The sequence below is a fragment of the Manihot esculenta genome, chromosome 17, assembly GCF_001659605.2.
Source record: "Manihot esculenta cultivar AM560-2 chromosome 17, M.esculenta_v8, whole genome shotgun sequence".
NCBI lineage: Eukaryota > Viridiplantae > Streptophyta > Magnoliopsida > Malpighiales > Euphorbiaceae > Manihot > Manihot esculenta.
This window is the reverse complement of record NC_035177.2, coordinates 19,563,602-19,587,659: the sequence shown is the minus strand read 5'-3', so window position 1 is coordinate 19,587,659 and position 24,058 is coordinate 19,563,602. Positions and strand designations below refer to the sequence as shown.

The 24,058-nt window shown below is 43.0% G+C and overlaps 1 non-coding gene across 1 annotated transcript; it reads right to left on the bottom strand.

Moving 5' to 3' along the window:
- Positions 1 to 22,065: 22,065 nt before the first annotated feature.
- On the bottom strand, positions 22,066 to 22,173 carry LOC122722342. The gene has a single exon (XR_006349310.1). It is a non-coding gene; the product is annotated as a small nucleolar RNA R71 (small nucleolar RNA).
- Positions 22,174 to 24,058: the final 1,885 nt, after the last annotated feature.

Sequence of the window (24,058 nt, the reverse complement as noted above, 5' to 3'; positions counted from 1 at the left end):
GCAGCTATCTCACTGCAGAGGTCCTCGGTTTCTCGGGTCCGAACCTACACAGGTGGACTCAAATGAGGGACCAAACATACATAAACATGACTCTAAAAAAATACTCCCCAAAAAACCCCTAAAACATCTTAAAACAATCATAGAAATCATGCAAAGGAGGGCTGAACAGGGCAGGTTCGACGGCCGAAAGTCCCTCCAGAGCCGAAAGTCATGCACCTTCGGCGGCACTTTCGACGGCCGAAGGTTCCCTCCAGAGACGAAACTCATGCATGTTCGGCGGCACCTTCGGCGGCCGAAACTCCCTTCCAGAGCCGAAAGTCCACTTTCGGGGGCAGGGTTCGGCAGCTGATACATGCTACCACAGGCAGGTTCGGCGGCCGAAAGAGCCTTCGGCTGCCGAACCTGAGTTCTTCCCAAAGGGCAGAAACTCAGCTCCAACATGCACAAAAGCCTCCCAACTCATTCAATCATGCATTTTCCTATTCTACAACATGCATACTCAAACCAACAAGCACATAGGGGTCTCAAACTAACTTAAACTCTAACCAAAACGCATCAAACATGCATATTCAACATACATTGTTCATAAACACACATTTAACCAAAAACTCTTCATAAACCTACACATGCATTTCTACCCCAAGAAACTTCATAAAACTTGCTTAAAACATGAAATGAACTATGGATCTACTCTTACCTCTTGAAGAACGAGAGGAGAGACGATCCTAGCTCGGAGATGGGGAGAACTCAACTCTTTGGTCTCCAAGTTTCAAAACTTGCTCTTTTCGTTCAAATATCTTCAAATCAACATAAAGCTTGTTAAAACGTGAAAGATCGGAGGAAAAACATCAAAAACGAACCATGGGAGAGCAAGAACTCACCGTGGCCGAAAATGGGAAGAAAACTCACCCGTTTCGGCCATGGAGCTCTTATATAGGGGCTGCCAGACCACCTTTCGGCAGCCTAAAGTGCCTCCAAAAATCATGCAAGTTTGGCGGCTGAACATGAGGTTCGGCGGCCGAACCTTTGAAACTTTTGGAAGCCTAACTTGCCCCCTAAATCATCCAATGTTCGGCGGCCGAACCTGAAAATGCCTCCTTGGTCTTTTTCATTCAAAACTCAATTCCTTTTGTAATACCCGGCTAGACTCCGGTATCGGAATTCCTACCGTTCGGTGGAATCTCGGATATCATAAACCTCTAGAAGGGTAAAATCATATTTTTATAAAATGTTTTAATGTGTTTTATGTTTTTAAGTAAAAAGGAAGTTGAGTTTTTAAATGAAAATAGCCTTGGGGGAAGACCCAGGTTCGGCCGCCGAATCCCAAGTTTGGCCGCCGAACGTGCATGCGTTTCGGGAGTGCTTTAGGCCCCCGAAAGCATATGTAACGACCCAAAAATCGGACCGCTACCAGCGCTAGGATCCTGGTCGGCTTAAGGCCGCCAAGACCCGTAGCAAGCCTGACTTGCAACCTGAAAACCTGTTTAATCCCATACATGATCACAACATACATAAAAATTTAAAACTTTTCTTTCATACATCCAACTCAACCTGAACATGCACTGCATATAGTCATAATCATAAACATGATCCCTCTGTGGGATCTCAACAATGCCCCAATGGGCGATACATCATAAGATGAGTTGGCTTTCATGAACATAATAAAACATTTTTGATCATGTAATAAAAGGGATATCTCATACACAATGTCAAGCACAATATCTAATCCTCAATATCATTACATGACTGAAACTGTACTTTTACATAACATTAATACATCTATCATGTCCACACTAATTATTACATACACATGACTTCATTACTCTTGTAAACCTCCTGGTCTACCCTGTACCTGCAATCCTGGGGAAATTGGGAGAGGGGTGAGCTACTAGAGCCCAGTGAGCAGAGTAATAAAACACTTAAAACATATGATAACATGAAATGCATCACATCACAGCTAATCACATCAAGGATGAACTTGTCACCAATAGCCCTCTACATGGTCCAACTGTGCCAGAACGTAGAATGGGTCCTGGTCTTTCCCTTACATATCATAACATAACAGTATCCAACTGCGCCAGAACGTAGAATGGGTCCTGGTCTTTCCCTTACATAGTGCCAGCGAACGTAGAATGGGTCCCACTGGTCTTACTTTCCGTACCGTACATATCATATCGTCATATCATAGATCGAGGGCTATGGATCATTCAACATTCATCCACATCAACATCAAAATGTGCAATGCAACATATTCGTGAATTCTAATGCAAGCAACCTAATTCATCACATGGCATTCATGATGCATGAACAATGCTCAAAACTTTGAAATTTATTTACTTTAAACGTAAAGGTTTATTCCACTCACCTCTGGATAGCTCTGACCAGACACTGGGGCAACAGACTCACTGCTGGGGTCCTCGGTTCCTCGGGTCCGAACCTACACAGGTGGACTCAAATGAGGGACCAAACATACCTGAACATAACTCTAAACTATTCCCCAAAAACTCCCTAAAACATCATAGAATAATCATAGAAAAACAAGCAAGAAAGGGCTGGACAGGGCACTTTCGGCGGCAGGTTCGGCGGCCGAAAGTCCCTCCAGAGCCGAAAGTCAGGCAGGTTCGGCGGCACCTTCGGCAGCCGAAACTCCCAGACAGAGGCGAAACTCATGCATGTCCGGCGGCACTTTCGGCGGCCGAAAGTCCCAGACAGAGACGAAAGTCTCCTTTCGGGGGCAAGCTTCGGCAGCCGAAGGCTGCCTCCACAAGCATGTTCGGTGGCCGAAAGTTCCTTCGGCTGCCGAACCTGGTTTCTCCCAGAATGGCAGAAACTCAGCTCCCCTATGCATTTATGCCTCCACTCTCATCCAAACATGCATAAACCTATCTACAACATTCCTCAATCATACACAAGCAAACATACAAGTTCCTAGGGGCATCAAACCATCAAAAACCCCAACTACAACACACAAGCAACTCACATTGTCCAAAAACACAATTAAAACCCATAAACCTAACCATGTGCTAAACATGCATTCTACCCCATAGATCTTGCATAAAACTTACTTTAAACATGAAATGAGCTTAAGATCGGCTCTTACCTCTTGAAGATCGAGAGAGAGACGTCCTAAACTCGGAGGTGGGAGATTTTTGGGTTCTTGAACCTCAAAGCTCCAAAACTTGCTTAAAACTCAAAAATCTTCAAAACAAAGTAAAAACTTGTGAAAAACTCGAAAGATCTGAAGGAAAAGACTCAAGATCGGTGAGGGGTGGCAGAGAATTCACCTTGGCCGGAAATGGGAAAAAAGCTCGCCCGTTTTCGGCTAAGGGACCCTTTTATAGTGGCTGGCCAGGCCACGTTCGGGGGCCGAACGTGCCTCCGCATGCATGCCATGTTCGGCGGCCGAACCTGAGGTTCGGCGGCTGAACCTGGACTTTCCTCACTTATGCTTTCGGGGGCCTAAAGGCGCTCCCGAAGGCACGCATGTTCGGCGGCCGAACCTGAGTTTTCCTTCAAGGTTGTTTTCATGCAAAAACTCATTTCCATTTTACTTAAAACCATGAAATACCTTAAAACATTTTATGAAAACATGATTCTACCCTACTAGAGGCTTCCGACATCCGAGATTCCACCGGACGGTAGGAATTCCGATACCGGAGTCTAGCCGGGTATTACATTCTCCCCCCCTTAAGAACATTCGTCCCCGAATGTTCCTCAACTAGCACATAGCATGGCATAAAACATAACATACATACATACATAGCACAAAAACACATAGAGATCTAACCTCAAAAGAGATTAGGGTACTGCTGGAGCATAGACTCCCGTGTCTCCCAAGTGCATTCCTCCAAATTGTGGTGGTTCCACAGGACTTTCACCATCGGGATTTCCTTGTTCCTTAACTTTCTGATCTGGGTGTCTATGATCCGTACTGGCTGTTCAACAAAGGTGAGATCCTCTTGGACCTCCACATCAGGCTCACTAAGAACCTTGCTCGGATCTGACACAAACTTCCTCAACATTGAAACATGGAAAACCGGATGGATTCTTTCCATCGAAGCAGGTAAATCCAGCTTGTACGACACATTCCCAATCTTTTGCAAGATTTCAAAGGGTCCGATGTATCGTGGGGCTAGTTTACCTTTCTTTCCGAAGCGAACCACTCCTTTCATAGGAGACACTTTGAGCAATACCAGATCCCCCTCCTGAAACTCGACCTGCCTTCTGCGGATGTCTGCATAACTCTTTTGTCTGCTTGCAGCAGTCTTGATTCTTTCTCTGATTATGGGTACTACCCTGCTGGTAAACTCTACTAGCTCAGGCCCTGCCAAGGCCTTTTCTCCAACCTCTTCCCAGCAAACAGGTGATCTACACTTCCTTCCATATAAAGCTTCATATGGAGCCATCCCGATGCTAGCATGATGGCTGTTATTGTAGGCAAACTCCACCAAAGGTAGATGCTGCCTCCAAGAACCGCCAAAGTCCAGCACACACACTCTGAGCATATCCTCGATAGTCTGGATGGTCCTTTCTAACTGTCCATCAGTCTGGGGGTGGAAGGCAGTACTGAAATCCAACCTAGTACCCATGGCATTCTGCAGACTCCGCCAAAACCTGGAGGTGAACTGGGGCCCTCTATCTGACACTATCGAAACAGGAACCCCATGCAGTCTGACGATCTCATCCACATACACCTGCGCCAACTTGTCCACAGAATAGCCACTCCTGACAGGAATGAAGTGAGCAGATTTAGTGAGTCTGTCCACAATCACCCATATAGAGTCCAATCTGTTGGACGCAGCCGGTAACCCCACTACGAAGTCCATAGCTATATTTTCCCATTTCCATTCTGGGATAGGTAGCAGGTTAAGCATTCCAGCCGGCTTCTGATGTTCCAGCTTCACCCTCTGACACACTTCGCAGGCTGACACAAACTGTGCCACTTCTTTCTTCATAGCTGGCCACCAATAAACCTTCTTTAGATCTTGATACATCTTGGTGGCTCCGGGGTGAATGCTGTATCTTGCATTATGAGCCTCTCTTATAATGTCTCCTTTTAGCCCTATGTCATCTGGTACACATAGTCTGCTCCCATAGCGGAGGATCCCCTTGCTGTCGAATCTGAACTCACTATCATTGCCTGACTGAACAATCCTGGCAATCTTCACTAACTCCGGGTCCTCATGCTGTTTCTAAGCCACTTGCTCCAGAAACACGGGTGCCACTCTCATCTGAGCCACCAAGGCACCTGTACCAGACAACTCCATCTGTAGACCTTCCTCAATGAGCTTGTAAAACTCCTTCACCACTGGCCTCCTCTCTGCCGATATGTGGGATAAACTGCCAAGTGATTTCCGGCTTAAGGCGTCTGCCACAACATTCGCCTTACCCGGATGGTACTAAATCTTGCAATCATAGTCACTCAGCAGCTCCACCCATCTTCTCTGTCTCAAATTCAAATCTCTTTGACTCAGGATGTACTGCAGGCTTTTATGATCTGTGAAGATCTCACATTTTACCCCATAGAGGTAGTGCCTCCACATCTTGAGTGCAAAGATTACTGCTGCCATCTCAAGGTCATGCGTGGGGTAATTCAACTCTTGCTTCTTCAGCTGCCTAGAAGCATAAGCAATCACCCTCTCGTTCTGCATTAGTACACAACCCAGTCCCACACGGGATGCATCACAAAAGACTGTAAAGTCCTCATCACTAGATGGCAGAGCTAAAACTGGTGCTGAAGTCAACCTCTTCTTAAGCTCTTCAAAACTCTCTTCGCACTGGTCGGTCCACAGAAACTTCTGATTCTTCCTGGTTAGTCTGGTCAGAGGAGCTGCAATCTTTGAGAAGTCCTGAACGAACCTCCTATAGCAACCTGCCAAACCCAAGAAACTTCTAATCTCTGTCACTGAAGTGGGTCTAGGCCAGTTAGCCACAGTTTCTGTCTTCTTGGGGTCTACCTCTATACCATTTTCCGACACCACATGCCCCAAGAACGAAATGCTCCTCAGCCAGAACTCACACTTAGAGAACTTGGCATACAAGCCATGTTCCCTCAAGGTCTGTAGAACCAACCTCAGATGATGGGCATGCTCCTCTGCATTCCTAGAATACACTAAGATATCATCTATGAAGACAATAACAAAGTGATCCAGGTATTGACTAAATACTCTGTTCATGAGATCCATGAATGTTGCAGGGGCGTTGGTTAACCCAAACGGCATCACAAGGAACTCAAAATGCCCATATCTGGTCCTGAAAGCTGTCTTTGGCACATCTTCATCCCTTATCCTTAGCTGATGGTACCCCGATCTTAGATCTATTTTGGAGAAACAACCCGCTCCTGCTAGCTGGTCGAATAGATCATCGATCCTTGGCAGAGGGTACCTATTTTTGGTAGTGACTTTGTTCAACTGCCTGTAGTCGATACAAAGTCTGAGGGATCCATCCTTCTTTCTCACAAACAAGACCGGAGCACCCCAAGGTGAGGTACTCTGTCGGATGAAGCCCTTTTCTACCAGCTCTTGCAACTGCTCCTTCAATTCCTTCAACTCGGCTGGGGCCATCCTGTAGGGAGGGATAGAGATCGGTCTAACTCTAGGCACCAACTCTATTTCGAACTCTATCTCCCTAGCAGGTGGTAAACCTGGAAGCTCATCTGGAAAGACATCCTGAAACTCTCTAACAACTGGCACCGAGGCTGGCTCCCTGACCTAACTACTAAGCTCTCTCACATGAGCCAAATACCCCTGACATCCCTTCCTAAGCAACCTACGAGCCTGAAGAGCTGATATCAGACCTCTAGGTGTGCCCCTCTTGTCTCCTCTGAAGACGACCTCTGACCCGTTCTGATCTCTGAACCTGACTACCTTGTCCCTGCAGTCCAAGGTAGCACCATGGGTAGATAGCCAATCCATCCCTAGAATGACGTCAAAGTCTGTCAAATCTAGAACCACAAGGTCGGCGGAGAGGCATCTTCCCTCAACAAAAACTGGACTGAACCGGCAGACTGACACTGTCACTGACGGGTCACACTTGGGTCCACTGACCCATAGGGGACACTCTAACCCAGAGACTATCAGACCCAACCTCTCAACGGCTCTCGGAGCAATAAAAGAATGAGATGCACCCGGGTCCATTAAAGCATACACATCAGAACACCCAATGACGAGATTACCTGACACCACGGTGTTGGATGTGTTAGCCTCCTGCTGAGTCATGGTGAAGATCCTGGCTGGAGCTGATGGACCTTCACCTCGGGAACCAGAAGAAGAGGCTGCCCCTCTCCCTCTACCTCTGCCACCGCCCTGAGTTGTGGCTGGAGCTGCTGGCTATGCCACACTACCAGAAGCTGTCTGCTGGGGCTGGCCCATAAAAGGTGCTCTAGGACACTCCCGAGCTATGTGTCCCTCCTGTCCACATCTGAAACATGTATTAGTCCCAGCTCGACACACTCCCCTGTGCGGCCTTCCACATCTCTGGCATTCTGTACCATCTGAGCCTGAGCTCGAGCCACCGCCAAAACCCAGACCGGATTTCAACTTATTCCAAAACTTATTCTTTTTCGGCTTCTTGGTGGTGTTATCCCACCTCTTCTTACTTGAGCTCTGAGAAGAGAGACCTGGCCCTCCTCTGCCTGGGGTCTTAACCCTTGAAGACTGGGTCACTGGCTGCTTCACTGACCCCTCAACTATAGCACTCGCCTCCATCCTTCGAGCCATATCCACCACAGTGTGGAAACTTTCCCTCTCAACTGACTGAATCAACGAGGTGTACCTAGAATGCAGCTTCATCACATATCTCTTGGCTTTCTTCGTATCTGAATCTAGAGCTTGCCCTGAAAAAGGCAATAGCTCTAAGAATTTATCTGTGAACTCCTCCACGCTCATGTGCTCTGTCTGCCTCAGTTGCTCAAACTCAATCATCTTCAGTTCTCTGGAACTGTCTGGAAAAGCCCATCCAGCGAACTCATTCGCAAATTCCTCCCATGTCATGCCATCTAGTCTCGGGTCCACATAACACTTGAACCATTCCCGTGCCTTCTTGCACTTTAAGGTGAACCCTGCCATCTGAATGGCCCTTGATACGGATCCAATAGGACAAATTTCTAACAATGGTGTGGAACAAACTTATATCATTCCAATGGATCCAAGAGTAGTTCAAAATCATATTCATATAATCCATATATATTTGGGGCGTGCTTTAACTCATATGGGACAGATTTGGTGCAACACTTGCAATCATAGGCTGAGGGAGCCTAATCAAACCTATGGGCTAAAACTACATAAAGGAAAGCCTAAAGTGAAGATCAAGTAAGGCTTTTGTGAAGATTCAACTTGCTAGTTTTATTATTTTAACACTTGTTTTATTTTAGTTTTGTTTGGGCTTGTATTCTGGCCATATTTTATCTTTTAAGTTTTAGAGTGTTGGGCCATGTTGTGGGCTTATATTTTAATATTTATGTGTTATTTTAGTGTGTGATTGGGCTTGGGCCTTAGGTGTTTAAGTCAGACCCAAGAAGAGTGTTTAGGGTTTTATTTGTTTTTCTCCTTACTATATAAGGATAAGAAACAATTGTAAGAGGGAGCTTTGAATCAAATTATCAGAATTATTTTCATGCCTTTGGCGTGTATTGCTTTGAGTGAGAGTGAGGATTTGCTTTCATCAATTGCACCAGGAATCTCGATTAACTTATCAACTATTTGTTGTGGCGTTTGTCAGATTCTCATCTAAATCCTTCAATCATTGGTGTTTCAGCTTCTCTAAGTGTGGGGTGCCATAGGAGGTGGGTTTATCAGATCTTTGGATTCCATATCTACTTGTGCGTGTGGGTTTGAGGCTTGTGCCATAGGGTTCCGCGTCAGTTGGTATCAGAGCCAAAGTGAGGTAAATTCTTATTTATCTCAGGATCTAGAGTTTTTTTTTCTGGGTTTTCCTTTTCTTCGTTATTGATTTCTGTGAGTTTCCTTTTCTTCGTTACTGAGTTTTCCTTTTTTCTGAGTTTTTTTTTTTCTGAGTTTTCCTTTTCTTCGTGCATCACAAAAAAAAAAAATCGCAATACAAAAAAAAAAAAAAAAAAACGAAAAAATAAAAAAAAAAATTCCCTTTGCCTTATCTTGTTCTGGCAGAAATTGTGATTGTATCTATATTTCCGCACCTATCTCAATTGATTGCTGTAGTTTGTGGGAATCAATTTGGAAATTTGAAATTTGAATTGGGTTGAATCCAGATTAGAGACAAAAGAAATCTGCCTATTGAATTTTATTTGATTATTTTTCTGTCTCTATTTGTGGGTCTTGATACTTGCCTTTTTGGGTAGATTTTAATAGATCCATATTTAATTTACTTTGAAGTGAATTAAATTCAAAATTTTCCAGATTCGTTTTTATTTGAATTCAAAGTTTCTTTTTTGATTTAAACTTGCTTTTACTTCCTTAACATTGCTGGAGTATTGTTTGCTTATATCTATACTCTAGGTAATATTTTTCAAGTAGCACAAAACCTAGTTCATGTGTTACTTTCCAAATTGTCAGTGTCTTCTTTCTAGTTTTTGCGCGCTTCGTTCTTTCTTTAGGTTTTTTATTTTTTTTTGTTTCATTAAACGCACCTTGTGGTTAGTTGGTTGACCTTAGTTTCTGAAGTGCAATTGAAGAATCAGCAAAAGAGTGGTAAGTGTGCAGACACTTGAGTGCTTTCCTTTCTAACACAATATTTGCTAGTTCTCTTTGTTCTTTGTTGATTCAAGGTAGGATGAGTAAAGATCAGAATATCTCACCAGCGTCCACTTCTACAAGAATACCTCAAAGAACTCATAATTGCAATAATGACTGTGATGATTCGGATGTGTCTGTTAATAATGTGTTGCTTGCTGCACATTGTGAGATGCTTGTTGCTAGGCGTGCTCTGAATATGCAGGTTAAGGAAGAAAGCCTGAAACAACGGGAAAACATATTTCACACTAGGTGTTTGGTTAATGGAAAAGTGTGTACTGTCATTATTGATGGAGGTAGTTGTGCAAATGTGGCTAGTGTGTATATGGTGGAGAAATTGGGCTTGGCTTCTATTAAACACCCTAAGCCATACAGATTGCAATGGTTGAACGATTGTGGTGAGGTCAGAGTTACACGCCAGGTGGTTATACCATTTTCTATTGGTAGATACAAGGATGAGATCTTATGTGATGTGGTACCTATGCAGGCAAGCCATATGTTGTTGGGTAGACCGTGGCAACATGATAGAAAGGTGCAACATGATGGGCTCAATAACAAGTACTCCTTCACTCATGAAGGACAGAAGCTTATACTCGCTCCTTTATCACCTCAAGAGGTATATGCCGATCACATAAAAATGCTGGAGAGGGAGAGGGAGGCTTCGGCCTTGGCCACAAAGGGGAGTGAGGGCTTGAATTCTGCGGAAAAGATGAGAGAAAAGAGTGAGTTTGAGGGCAAACAGCCTGGAAAAGAATTAAGACTAGTTCAAGGAGGGAAGGTGGAGAAAGAAAAGGAGAAAGAAGAGGTTAAAGTTCCAATCTCAACTTCCATAGAGATTGAAATTGAAGAGGAAGTTGTAATGCATGAATCTAATATAGTTGTTGTTGAGAATTCCATCAATGAACTTATTATAGAAGAGGTTGTGAATGATGAGGGACATGGGGAGCACGTGATTGATGAGGTGGAGGAGGTGAATGAGACTGTTTTGGAAGTTGTAGAGGAGAATGGGTCACATCCACAAGATCTTTCTATGACTAATATTTTTATGTCTAGTTCATTTGTTCTTGATGTGCAGGTTGTTGATGAAAACATCCATGATGAAAGTTTTATACTATTTCCACCTATTCAAAAGGAGGTCTTTGAAGATACATGGGTGCCTAAAGCTTTCCTTCTTGACATAAATATCAGCAAGATTCGAGGACGAATCTTTTCTAAAGAAAGAGGGAATGATACGGATCCAATAGGACAAATTTCTAACAATGGTGTGGAACAAACTTATATCATTCCAATGGATCCAAGAGTAGTTCAAAATCATATTCATATAATCCATATATATTTGGGGCGTGCTTTAACTCATATGGGACAGATTTGGTGCAACACTTGCAATCATAGGCTGAGGGAGCCTAATCAAACCTATGGGCTAAAACTACATAAAGGAAAGCCTAAAGTGAAGATCAAGTAAGGCTTTTGTGAAGATTCAACTTGCTAGTTTTATTATTTTAACACTTGTTTTATTTTAGTTTTGTTTGGGCTTGTATTCTGGCCATATTTTATCTTTTAAGTTTTAGAGTGTTGGGCCATGTTGTGGGCTTATATTTTAATATTTATGTGTTATTTTAGTGTGTGATTGGGCTTGGGCCTTAGGTGTTTAAGTCAGACCCAAGAAGAGTGTTTAGGGTTTTATTTGTTTTTCTCCTTACTATATAAGGATAAGAAACAATTGTAAGAGGGAGCTTTGAATCAAATTATCAGAATTATTTTCATGCCTTTGGCGTGTATTGCTTTGAGTGAGAGTGAGGATTTGCTTTCATCAATTGCACCAGGAATCTCGATTAACTTATCAACTATTTGTTGTGGCGTTTGTCAGATTCTCATCTAAATCCTTCAATCATTGGTGTTTCAGCTTCTCTAAGTGTGGGGTGCCATAGGAGGTGGGTTTATCAGATCTTTGGATTCCATATCTACTTGTGCGTGTGGGTTTGAGGCTTGTGCCATAGGGTTCCGCGTCAGCCCTGCTATCATCCGCCCCTAGCTCATCAGTTATTGTCTTCACTACTCTCAGATACTCAAAGGGGTCATCCCCTGACTTGTATTTGGGAGCATCCAGCTTAAGGTAATCTGTCATCTTTACCTTGCTCCCACCGGCTGAGCTAGGTCTAGAAGGTTGAGTAACTGGGGCTCCTGGTTCTGTGGGTGGTGGAGGTGGGGGTGCAGCATTCCCCGAGGTGGGGTTTGCCGGGTTAGGATAGAAGGGTGAGGGTGGATAAGTTGGGTACTGTGTGTAAGGTGGATAGAAAGGTGGATAAGGCATGTAGGTAGGGTAAGGGTTAAAGCTGGAGTAATCCGATGTGCCTCCCATCGGATACCCTGAACCCTGTGGAAAGGGTGGATAATGGGGTGGAAAACCATACCCCGAGGCCTGAACGCCTCCCTGAGACTCCCCTGTCCCCTCTTCCTCCATGCTAACATCCAGATTCCCATCCCTCCTCTGATCCTCTTCCGTAACCTCCCTCACATCTCAAGAACTTCCTCCTCTATCTGTCCCCCTTCTGCTAGCATCAAAAGACCTTCTAGGGTCCCTTGACACTCTTTATCTGCTTGCTCTACATGACATTGCCCTAGGCAATGTAGGAGGACGGGCGCTCGTGCCCTCATCCTCATGTGGTACTCCAGTCAATCTTGCAGATCGACGGGTTCCTCTCATCCTGTTTTCTGAAAAACAGTACATATCACATAAACATTAGCATCATATGGTTCATGTGGGCACACATGAACCTCATCACATACATCACATACATCACATATCATTAATGCACATGCATATAATCATGGCATTTCACATCATCATACAAGACAGGACTCCACATCCTATCCTAGTGGACATGATCTTTCCTATTGTGCTTGACCTTCTAGAACATCTATGAGCCCGACACTCTAGGTCCGATCCTATGAACCTAGGGCTTTTATACCATTCTGTAACGACCCGAAAATCGGACCGCTACCGGCGCTAGGATCCGGGTCGGCTTAAGGCCGCCAAGACCCGTAGCAAGCCTGACTTGCAACCTGAAAACCTGTTTAATCCCATACATGATCACAACATACATAAAAATTTAAAACTTTTCTTTCATACATCCAACTCAACCTGAACATGCACTGCATATAGTCATAATCATAAACATGATCCCTCTGTGGGATCTCAACAATGCCCCAATGGGCGATACATCATAAGATGAGTTGGCTTTCATGAACATAATAAAACATTTTTGATCATGTAATAAAAGGGATACCTCATACACAATGTCAAGCACAATATCTAATCCTCAATATCATTACATGACTGAAACTGTACTTTTACATAACATTAATACATCTATCATGTCCACACTAATTATTACATACACGTGACTTCATTACTCTTGTAAACCTCCTGGTCTACCTGTACCTGCAATCCTGGGGAAATTGGGAGAGGGGTGAGCTACTAGAGCCCAGTGAGCAGAGTAATAAAACACTTAAAACATATGATAACATGAAATGCATCACATCACAGCTAATCACATCAAGGATGAACTTGTCACCAATAGCCCTCTACATGGTCCAACTGTGCCAGAACGTAGAATGGGTCATGGTCTTTCCCTTACATATCATGACATAACAGTGTCCAACTGCGCCAGAACGTAGAATGGGTCCTGGTCTTTCCCTTACATAGTGCCAGCGAATGTAGAATGGGTCCCACTGGTCTTACTTTCCGTACCGTACATATCATATCGTCATATCATAGATCGAGGGCTATGGATCATTCAACATTCATCCACATCAACATCAAAATGTGCAATGCAACATATTCGTGAATTCTAATGCAAGCAACCTAATTCATCACATGGCATTCATGATGCATGAACAATGCTCAAAACTTTGAAATTTATTTACTTTAAACGTAAAGGTTTATTCCACTCACCTCTGGATAGCTCTGACCAGAACTGGGGCAACAGACTCACTGCTGGGGTCCTCGGTTCCTCGGGTCCGAACCTACACAGGCGGACTCAAATGAGGGACCAAACATACCTGAACATAACTCTAAACTATTCCCCAAAAACCCCCTAAAACATCATAGAATAATCATAGAAAAACATGCAAGAAAGGACTGGACAGGGCACTTTCGGCGGCAGGTTCGGCGGCCGAAAGTCCCTCCAGAGCCGAAAGTCAGGCAGGTTCGGCGGCACCTTCGGCGGCCGAAACTCCTAGACAGAGGCGAAACTCATGCATGTTTGGCAGCACTTTCGGCGGCCGAAAGTCCCAGATAGAGACGAAAGTCTCCTTTCGGGGGCAAGCTTCGGTAGCCGAAGGCTGCCTCCACAAGCATGTTCGGCGGCCGAAAGTTCCTTCGGCTGCCGAACCTGGTTTCTCCCAGAATGGCAGAAACTCAGCTCCCCTATGCATTTATGCCTCCACTCTCATCCAAACATGCATAAACCTATCTACAACATTCCTCAATCATACACAAGCAAACATACAAGTTCCTAGGGGCATCAAACCATCAAAAACCCCAACTACAACACACAAGCAACTCACATTGTCCAAAAACACAATTAAAACCCATAAACCTAACCATGAGCTAAACATGCATTCTACCCCATAGATCTTGCATAAAACTTACTTTAAACATGAAATGAGCTTAAGATCGGCTCTTACCTCTTGAAGATCGAGAGAGAGACGTCCTAAACTCAGAGGTGGGAGATTTTTGGGTTCTTGAACCTCAAAGCTCCAAAACTTGCATAAAACTCAAAAATCTTCAAAACAAAGTAAAAACTTGTGAAAAACTCAAAAGATCTGAAGGAAAAGACTCAAGATCGGTGAGGGGTGGCGGAGAACTCACCTTGGCCGGAAATGGGAAAAAAGCTCGCCCGTTTTCGGCTAAGGGACCCTTTTATAGTGGCTGGCCAGGCCACGTTCGGGGGCCGAACGTGCCTCCACATGCATTCCATGTTCGGCGGCCGAACTTGAGGTTCGGCGGCCAAACTTGAGGTTCGGCGGCCGAACCTGGACTTTCCTCACTTATGCTTTCGGGGGCCTAAAGGCGCTCCCGAAGGCACGCATGTTCGGCGGCCGAACTTGAGGTTCGGCGGCCGAACCTGAGTTTTCCTTCAAGGTTGTTTTCATGCAAAAACTCATTTCCATTTTACTTAAAACCATGAAATACCTTAAAACATTTTATGAAAACATGATTCTACCCTACTAGAGGCTTTCGACATCCGAGATTCCACCGGACGGTAGGAATTCCGATACCGGAGTCTAGCCGGGTATTACAGCATAAGTGAAGGAAGTCCAGGTTCGGCCGCCGAACCTTAAGTTCGGCCGCCGAACATGGCATGCATGCGGAGGCACGTTAGGCCCCCGAAAGTGGTCTGGCCAGCCACCTATAAAGGGGTCCCCATGTTCGAACGGGAGAGCTTTTCTCCCCGTTTTCGGCCAAGGTGAGTTCTCTGCCGTCCCTCATCGATTTTGAGCTTCTTCCTTCGAATCTTCATGATTTTCTTATGAGTTTTCACTTGGTTTGAAGATCTTTGAGCAAAAGAGCAAGTTTGGAAGCTTGGAGACCAAAGAGTGGATTTCTCCCTACCTCCAAGCTAGGATCGTCTTTCCTCTCGATCTTCAAGAGGTAAGCCTAGATCCAACCTTTCTTGCATGTTTTAAACAAGTTTTATGAAGATCTATGGGGTAGAAATGCATGTTAGGTTATTGTTATGTTTATGAAGAATGTGGGTTGTTTGATGTGTTGTAGTTGGAGTTTAGGATAGTTTGAAGCCCCTAGGAGCTTGTATGCTTGAGTATGCATGTTGTAGAATAGGAAAATGCATGATTAAATGAGTTAGGAGGCGTTTATGCATGTTGAGCTGAGTTTCTGCCCTTTTGGGAGAAACCAGGTTTGGCAGCCGAAGGTTCTTTCGGCCGCCGAACCTGCCTGGGTAGCATGGATCGGCTGCCGAACCCTGCCCTCGAAAGATGACTTTCGACTCTGGAAGGGAGTTTCGGCCGCCGAAGGTGCCGCCGAACATGCATGAGTTTCGTCTCTGGAGGGAACCTTCGGCCGCCGAAGGTGCATGACTTTCGGCTCTGGAGGGACTTTCGGCCGTCGAACCTGCTGCCGAAAGTGCCCTGTTCAGCCCTCCTTTGCATGATTTCCTTGATTGTTTTAAGGTGTTTTAGGGGGTTTTTGGGGGATGATTTTAGAGTTATGTTTATGTATGTTAGGTCCCTCATTTGAGTCCACCTGTGTAGGTTTGGACCCGAGAAACCGAGGACCCCAGCAGTGAGTTCAGCTGCTTCGGTGTTTGTCAGAGTCAGCCAGAGGTGAGTGGAACTAAACTTAATCTTTTAAATTGAGAAATTAAATGTTTTTATCATGTTTCATGCATCATGGTTATGCAATAGGATGATTGCACTAGAATTCACGAATATGTTGCATCGCATTCTCTGTTGTTGATGTGGGTGAATGTTGGATGACCCAATTAGTCCCTGAGGAAAGACCAGGACCCCATTCTACGGCCTGGCACGGAAATGAAAGACCAGGACCCCATTCTACGGCCTGGCACGAATATGGAACTTGAAGACCAGGTGCCCAGAGGAGGCCCTGGGAAAATGGTAAGTAATGTATGATATGACAGGAAGACCAGGACCCCATGCTACGGCCTGGCACGAAATGATGCTGGGACTATTTGGTGACAAGTTCACCCAACCCTTGATGTGAATTGTCTGAGTTATGATGCATTTCATATGAGCATGTTTGTTAATATGTTTTTGTGGTTCTGCTCACTGGGCTTGTTAACTCACCCCTCTCCCTTAACCCGGGGTTTGCAGGTACAGGATAGAGCAGGAGGTCGGATAGAGTAAAGTCTTAGTCATGTAATAGCTCGTAGTGGACATGATGGATATTGTAATGTAATGTTGAGTTATGTAATGTAATGATGATATTGAGGTTTAGAAGTGTGCTTGACCATAGTGTGTTGTAATCCCTTTTTAAATACATGAACTTAAATGTTTATGGATGCTTATGTTTAACCAAACTTAATGCATGATTATGTCACCCCATTGGAGCATTGATGAGGACTCCAAAGTGGGGTTAATGTTAATGTCTATGTTAATGCATGCACAGGTTGAGTTTGGTTCATGAATGAAAGAAAAGTTTAAAATTTTTATGTATGTTGTTGATCATGTATGGGATTAAACAGGTTCACAGGAGGATTGTTTGGCTTGCTACGGGTCCCGGCGGCCTTAAGCCGATCTGGATCCTAGCGTCGGTAGCGGTCCGATTTTTGGGTCGTTACACCTTTCTTGCTTAAAACCATAAAATACATTAAAACATTTTATGAAAACATGGTTTTACCCTTCTAGAGGTTTCCGACGTCCGAGATTCCACCGGACGGTAGGAATTCCGATACCGGAGTCTAGCCGGGTATTACAAAAGAAAAAGAACAAAGAACCCAACCTGTAGGAGAGCTTGAAAGCTTTGTCTTAAATGAAGAAGAACCAGAAAAAATTTTCAACATGAATGTGGACCTGACACGAGAGTAGAAAACGATCGTGAAAGCCCTAGTCCGAGGTAATGCTAACAGCTTTGCTTGGAAATCTATTGATATATCGAGAATCAACCCCCAGGTCATGTCCCACCAACTAAATGTGCGATCAGATGCAAGACTAGTGAGAGAAAAACAGGATGTATGGGGCAAAAAGAAAGAAGCTATAAGGACTGAGGTAGAGAAGTTAGTAGAGTCTAATTTTATAAGGGAAGTGACTTATCCTGAATGGTTAGCTAACCCCATTCTTATAAAAAAATCCAATGGGAAATACTACATGTATATAAATTTCACTGACCTAAATTAGACTTGTCCAACATATTATTATCCCCTTCTTGACATTAATAAATTGATTGATGCTACAGCCGAATTTGAGTATTTGTCTTCTCTAGATGTGATGTCAGGATATTACCAAATTCATATGCATAAAACAGACGAGGAGAAGACTTCCTTTATTACCGAGGTTGGGACCTACTGCTACCAAGCAGTGCCTTTTGGGTTGAAGAATGCAGGAGCAACCGATCAGAGGTTGATGAATAGAATTTTCAAAGATCAGATAGGCCAAAATGCAAAAGTTTATGTAGACGATGTCATAATCAAAAGTCGCTCCTTTGAAGACCACGTGGAAGATTTGAAAGAAATTTTTGTGGTCCTTAATTAATACTAAATGAAGCTCAATCCGGCCAAGTGTGCCTTTTTCATTAAAGGTGGTAAATTCCTGGGTTACATGGTCAGCGCACGAGGAATAGAACCAAAGCGGGAGAAGGTCAGAGCCATTCTTGAAATGACTGAGCCGACCTACATCAGGGATATTCAGAGATTAATAAGATCATAGCTCTAACCAGATTTATGTCAAAGTCAGAAGAGAAATGCCTACCGTTCTTTAAAAAATTTGAGAAAATCCCCCAACTTTGAATGGACGGAGGAGTGTCGGCAAGCCTTTGCAGAATTTAAAGACTACCTTAGCTCCCCCAAAGTCCTTAGCCGACCAATAGGCCTTGAGGACCTTTATATCTACCTGGTTGCTTCTGACCAAGCGGTCAGTATGGTCCTAGTACGAGAAAAGCATGGGGTCCAAAAATCAATCTTTTATGTGAGCAAAGTTTTGAAGAGAGCAGAAACCCAATACCCTAATATTGAAAAAGTTGTACTGGCCCTACTTCTGGCCATTAGAAAGTTCAAAGTATACTTGGAAAACCACTAAGGGATTGTAGTCACAGACTTACCACACAGAAGAACTTTACATAGGTGAAAAATGTCCAGTCGGACGCTAGCCTGGTCAGTGAAAATGGGAGCCTATTATTTAAAATACAGACCACGAATGACAATAAAAGCACAGGCATTAGCCGATTTTATAGCCGAATGTTCATTCGATGAAGGAAGCTCAGAAAAGAAGGAAGGGGGAGAGTGGACCAAAGAAGTAGGTGAGAACGACCACACCTACCTCTGGAACCTACATGTAGACGGGGCAGCTTGGCCCAATCAAAGTGGAGCAGAACCAATACTGAAGGGCCATACGAGCTAGTCATTTCGAATGCCCTGCGTTTTAATTTTTCCATCACTAATAATATGGCTGAATATGAGTCCTTGATCAATGGAATGCAGTTGGTTGTAAAAACTGGAGTGAATGACTTGAATGTACCCAGCGATTTGCAGTTGATAGTTAACCATGTCCAAGGAATATATGAAGCCCAAGATGAAACAATGAAGCGGTACTTAACCTGGGTACAAAAGCTGCAAACCAAGTTCAAAGCGAAAAACATCCCACCTTAGGTAAATCTTATCCCGTAATAACAGAATGAAGAGGCTGATCTACTAGCCGATTAACTTTGGAAGAAATAGAGCAGTTGCCCCAAGAGGTACTCATGGAGACCGTCTCACAACCCTGTTTTGAGAAACCAGTACTAGTTATAAATGTTCATTCCGAGCCAAGCTGGATGGATCCATTCCTCAGATATCTTGACCAAGGAGAACTACCTGCAGACAAGAACGAGGCAAAGAAAATCTCGACCAAAGCGGGAAATTAGCTATACAAAGATGGGGTACTATTCAAAGAGGGAAGTATACACCATGGCTCAGGTGTGTAGGACAGGAGGAGGCCTAGGTCATCATTGAAGAAATCCATCAGGGCATGTGTGGCTTCCACGAGGGGGCATCCACTTTAGTTAACAAAATTTTTAGACAGGGATACTATTGGCCATCCTTGAAAGCAGATGTGGAAAAATTCATAAAGAAGTGTGATGTTTGCCAGTGACATGGTAGGGCCATCAACACCCCCGCAACAAACTAGATTGGAATTGTCGGAGCCTTGGCCTTTCTCTCAATGGGGAATTGACATCCTCGGCCCTTTCTCTCAAGCTACCGGTCAGCGAAAGTACGTGATAGTCGCTGTAGAATATTTCTCAAAATGGCCAAAAGCCAAGGCCGTCAGGAGCATCACAACCTGACAGATGATTGACTTTGCTTGGGATAACATCATGTGTCGATTCGGCATACCCTGCATCCCCATATCAGATAATGGTACCCAATTCTATTATAGAGAGTTTGAAAAGTTTACAAAGAATCTGGAAATAGATCACAGGTTCGCATCGGTAGCCTATCCCCAGACCAACGAGAAAATTGAGGTCAGCAACCGAACAATTTTATCGGGGTTGAAGAAGAGATTAGATAGAGCAAAAGTTGGATGGTCCGATGAGCTACTGATCAGACCAAAATTAGACCATTTTATTATGTTGTTATTAATATTAATTTACACTTTTTCTGCCTAATTCTGTGGTTTTGATCTCATTTTGCAGAAAATGGTGTAAAGAGGTGATTTTGTGAAAATACTCTTAAAACTGCCTAAAAAGGGATAAAGAAGAACAAGTTGTTTGCCCAAGTCAAGTTGCAGCTGAAGTGAAGATAAATAAGGAAAGTGCTAAATAATGAAAGTGACAAGTAAGGAAAGTACATTCAATAGAGTAATTTGAAATTCAAATTTCAAATTTTCAAGAAGTCTTTCCCTTATTGAGGAAGCCAAATCTCAAGAAGATACACATTCAAAATTCAAAATTCAAAATTTAGCTTGTTTAGGAAGCCAAATCACAAGAAGACATACTTGCTTCCCAAGTAATTAAGATTCAAAATTCCAAATTCAAAAGAAGGCTCCACCTCATCTAGGGCAACACTTGCACATATAAGAGCATCACAAAGGAGTGTTGCCCACTCTTCTAACCTTGGACATTCAGCGCACCCTTCCTCTCTCCCTTGAAGACCATTCGACCACTTCTCTTTCATCTCTTTCTTTTTATTTTTGGTTTTGTTTTAGTCATGAGTGGCTGAAACCCTTTTTTCTAGTTGAAGATTAGGTGAAACTTTAGTTATTTTATGGATTGGGAGATCTGAACATACATTGTTTATCTTTTATTTTTCAATATTTATGCAATTTCATGCTTAATTCCATTGTTGCTTTGTGGTTTAGATCAATAGGGCCAATTGATTCTTGATTGCAAGGTAATAATTTGTTAGTTTGGATAGTTTTAAGTCCGTAATTGCTTGGATTATTCAAACATAAGTAACTCTTGGTGTAAAAACTAAGGAAATTGCATGATCTAGCAATATCACCATGCATTTGAGTAGATAGAATTAGGTCTCTCTATTTCTTAATGTAATTGACAGTTGTTAGATGCCAAAGGCCCAAGGATATTCTTTGGCAACTTGTTGATTAGTAATTAATTAGAGGACGTTCCCTAATTGGTTTATGCTTAAGGAGGGATATGGTAGTGAGAAGCGTCTTCCATCTCCATAACTAATTTATTGAATCAAACAAAGAAACCTAAGTATCAATGATCAATCCCAACAATTGAAGTAGATCCAGTTCTTCAACTAGAGCTTTTCTCATTATTGAATTTCTTTACTTTATTTTTTACTTTACTTTGTTGCTTTTAATTCTAGTTCAATTCATCAATCTCAAAACCCCCCTTTTTATTTTACTTTCAGTTTATTTACTTGGTCTTGATAAGGAAAATAGGTAAGTATCAATTCCCTGTGGATTCGATCCTTTTGCCACTATCTACAGTTGTAAAATTGTTGATAACCAAAAAGGTTATTTTTGACCGGATTCGACAACTGCACAATAAAAAATTGGCACCGTTGCCGGAGAATTTATTTAACTAATTTATTTTTCTTTCATGACCAGATCTGGACACAAGGAAACTCTGCCTTACGATCTAGAAATTGAGCATACAATCAGGCGATTAGGGAAGCAAGCAACTCGACTTTGGAAGCCAGCCACAACCGAATCTGCCACAGAAGAGTCTACCATCGCAGGAACTGATTCAGAACCTTTTGAGCTTGACCAAACAGCCGCAGAGATGGCTGAATTCAATGCACAACCTGCTGTCCATGATGAATTAATGCCAGAAAATCCAGCAATGAGGGCACCAATGCCAAGAAAAAGAATACTAAGAGAGTTGGCAGCCCCTATAGGTGATCAAACACCTCTCAGCATCACCTATCCACCTCTTACTGTCCCTTTTGAGCTCAATAGGTTTGATACATCTACTACCTAAATTTAGAGGTTTGGAGAATGAAAATCCACGTAAGCACTTGAAAGAATTTCACATAGTATGTTCATTCATGAGACCGCAAGGCATAACTGAAGAGCATGTAAAACTGAGAGCATTCCCATTCTCACTTAATGATTATGCCAAAGATTGGTTATTTTACTTACCACCTGGATCAATCACTTCTTGGGATGGTATGGTTAGAGCGTTTCTGAATAAATATTTCCCAACTTCTAAAGCCATAGGCTTAAGAAGAGAGATTAGTGGTATTAAGCAAAAAAAAACTGGATATTTGTATGATTATTGGGAAAGATTTAAGAGATTGTGCACAATCTGTCCTCAACATGACATTTCAAATAAATCACTCATATAATTCTTCTATGGAGGTTTGCTACCTTCTGAAAGGAAATTCATTGATGTAGCATATGGAGGTTCAATTGAAGATAGAACACCTCAAGCAATCAGAGAGTTGATTTCAACACTTGTAGCAGCATCTAGACAATATGGAGATGAAAAGCAGCTGCAAAGAGGAGCCAATGAGGTAAGTACATCTGTTCTCACTTCTCAAATTTCTAAACTAACCTCTGCTGTGAGAAGTCTTGTTATAGTTCAAGCTCAACAAGCTCAAAAACTTCAGCAAATTAGGCCATGTGGGATATGTGCACATGTAGGACACCCAACTGATCAATGTCCTACACTTCATGAGGGTGACCAGCAAGTAAATGCAATTGGAGGATTCAATGGCCAGCCTAGACATGATCCCTACTCTAACACCTACAATTCAGGTTGGAGGGACCATCCGAACTTCAGCTATGCTAGGGCTAACAACTACCAAAACTATCAAAGAAATCCAGCCCAAGCAGCACCCCCAAGTTCCAATATGCACCTTGAGGAGATGATGAAGACATTGGAAAATTCTGTGCAAAGCCTCCAACAGCAGATGTGTCAAATAGCCACCACAGTGAGCAAGCTAGAATCCTAAGGTAAGTTACCTTCCCGAACCGAAGCTAATCCCAGGCAAAATGTAAGTGCTATCATGTTATGAAGTGGGAAAGAGCTTCAAGATGTCAAGGTCGATGATGGAAGTTCACAAGTGCAAAGACAAGCTGCTAAAGAAAAACAGCCAGAATACTGTTTGTCCAAACAGACTGAGGAAACAGAATCAGTACACCAGCAGAATACAAATCAGCAAGTAAGTTTCAAGATTCCACCTCCCTTTCCAAAAAGGTTTGAAAAATCACAAAAAGAAAAAGAAGAAAGAGAGATCCTTGAAACCTTCAAGAAAGTAGAGATCAACATACCCTTGCTAGACATTATGAAACAAATTCCAAGGTATGCAAAATTTCTAAAAGAACTGTGCACTAATAGAAGAAGGCTTGCTGAGAAAGAAAAGGTAAGTGTGGGAGAAGTTGTGACAGTTGTCATAAAAAGAGAACTCCCAGCCAAGTGCAAAGATAAAGGGATGTTTGCTGTCTCTTGCAAAATTGGCAATGTGGGCATCAAAAAGGCCATGTGTAATTTAGGTGCATCAATTAATGTTATGCCTCTTTCTATTTATAATTTTTTGAATGCAGGTGCATTGAAAGATACTAGAGTGGTCATTCAATTGGCTGATAGATCTGTAGTATATCCAAAAGGAGTTCTAGAAGATGTTCTAGTGCAAGTAGATCAACTTGTCTTTCCAGCAGATTTCTATGTGATTGATATGAAGGAAGACAATAGCAACACTACTTCAGACATCCTTTCTTTAGCATAGTCAGAACTAAGATAGATGTGCTTGATGGCACATTGACCATGGAATTTGAAGGGGAAGTAATAAAATTTAATATTTATAATGCTATGAAATATCCCCATGACATGTCCCCGATTTATGGTTTAGATATCATTGATTGTTTGAGTCAGGAAGTTTTTTATATGAATCAAGATGATATGCTAAACAATGACTTTTGCAGGGAGGCTAGCCAGAAAGATGAAAGAAGCCAAAAGGAGCCAAAACTGAAAGCAAGAGTCTACTGCATTCAGCAGATGGACTGCGACCAAGCACAGACTGACCATGCGCACAAGGAACAAGTGGAAGTCAAATCGCCCAAAGCAAAGGAGCATGCGGAACACTGTCTACCCAAGCCACCAGATAAGGCAGAATCTTGTCTGCCCAAACAGAAGCCCCCCATGCGTCAACCCCCAGAATCTGAAGAAAGTGAGAATGGCTCCTATGAACAAATCTTCCATGCCCAAA